The following is a 2101-nucleotide window of genomic DNA, read 5'->3' on the forward strand; positions in this document are numbered from 1 at the left end:
TCAAACCCAGGTTTTGCCAACACTGGGCATTATGTAAATTTGAGGCTTTACACAAATTTAGGAAATAAAAACAGACACAAGCCTCGACGCAAATACAATCCCTGACTCCAAAAACAATGGAGAAAAAAACACGATCAGTTTCAGAGTTCAAAACAGCAGAAGAAACATTATTAAAACCTTCCTATAAGCATGTAAAATTTCTCAAAAATTAATTGATGAATTGGTCTCTCTAAATTGTCCCAAGGTATGAATGTGTGTGTGCAAGGATAAGTGTGTTAGACGATGGATGGATGAATATTTAACATAAACAAATATTCATCCATCCATGACAGTAAAATATGAAATTTGCCAAAAGGCAAACTTTTGGTTCTGATTGATTTTTAATGCGTTGAATGTGTCACATTCAACGCATAAGACCAGTGATTCCCAACCCTGGTCCACAAGGCACACTGTCCTACATATTTTCGAGGTTTCCCTGCTTTAATATGCCTGATTCAGCTGATTGCAGTTCAACAAACGCCTGTTAATCAGTAATCGATTGGAATCAGCTGGGCTGAAGGAAGGAAATACCTAAAACATGCAGGGCAGTGTGCCTTGAGGACCAGGGTTGGGAAACACTGCATTAGACTACTAGTGTACTGCATCTATGCAATTGGCAGAAAAACAACCTAACATTATTATCATCATTATTTATAGAATGATTTAGAAAACAAAATTCTATACAGGTTTGTCAAAACTATTTCGACCCATATTAGAACTTTGCATTGATTTCCCTTCATATTAGTAGCTGCGAATTTGCCTAACCCAAACATTAACTAAAACTTAATTCGCATTTTACCTCTAAACATTGCCCCTGACCCAAAGCAATGAATCCATCATATTAGGACCAGGCTTTGGTCCTAATATGATGGACCTGATATGACACTGGACATATAATGGTGCGTTCACCAAATGCGTTTTGACCGTCAGGCGCATCTGGTTAACATTCAAAGTCTATGTGGAGGCGCGTCGAGGGAAGTTGCGGCGCCTTTAGAGCGTCTAGTGCAACGTTGGACGCTCCACATAGACGTTGAATGTAAACCAGACTCGCCTGACGCTCAAAACGTATTTGGCGTGAATGCACCATTAGAATGTTCAGTTCCTATGGTAACAATGACATCAGCAGTGATGACATCACTCGTTGATACATCAAAAGAATCTCAACTGTAGCACAGTTTTTTTCAGACCTGTTCCTGTTTCAGACATATAAGTTATGAAACTTCTCCAGGAGCTGTTAAAATTATTTGAAGGCTCAGAATCAGCCCAGTACAGGTTCACATTCTCAGGTGACAAACACTCACCTGGTATAAAGTCAATTTTTCAGTACTGGAATTACATTTATTAATAATGTAAAAGCATGTCATGAATATGTGTGCATATATTCCATCTTTAGTCCAGAGCACATTATTTTTTTCTGTTGCTTTAGCCACCACTAGATATGCATAACATTATTCGGAGATGCAATGAGTTTATAGCAGCTGTGCGAATGATCTAATCGCCTGTTGNTATTAGGACCAGGCTTTGGTCCTAATATGATGGACCTGATATGACACTGGACATATAATGGTGCGTTCACCAAATGCGTTTTGACCGTCAGGCGCATCTGGTTAGCATTCAAAGTCTATGTGGAGGCGCGTCGAGGGAAGTTGCGGCGCATTTAGAGCGTCTAGTGCAACGTTGGACGCTCCACATAGACTTTGAATGTAAACCAGACTCGCCTGACGCTCAAAACGTATTTGGTGTGGATGCACCATTAGAATGTTCAGTTCCTATGGTAACAATGACATCAGCAGTGATGACATCACTCTTTGATACATCAAAGGAATCTCTCTCAACTGTAGCACAGTTTTTTTCAGACCTGTTCCTGTTTCAGACTTATAAGTTATGAAACTTCTCCAGGAGCTGTTAAAATTATTTGAAGGCACAGAATCATCCCAGTACAGGTTCACATTCTCAGGTGAGAGAGACTCACCTGGTATAAAGTTAATTTTTCATTACTGGAATTACATTTATTAATAACGTAAAAGCATGTCATGAATATGTGTGCATATATTCCATCTTT

Source organism: Poecilia formosa, unplaced genomic scaffold (assembly GCF_000485575.1).
Source record: "Poecilia formosa unplaced genomic scaffold, Poecilia_formosa-5.1.2 Scaffold4, whole genome shotgun sequence".
Taxonomy (NCBI): domain Eukaryota; kingdom Metazoa; phylum Chordata; class Actinopteri; order Cyprinodontiformes; family Poeciliidae; genus Poecilia; species Poecilia formosa.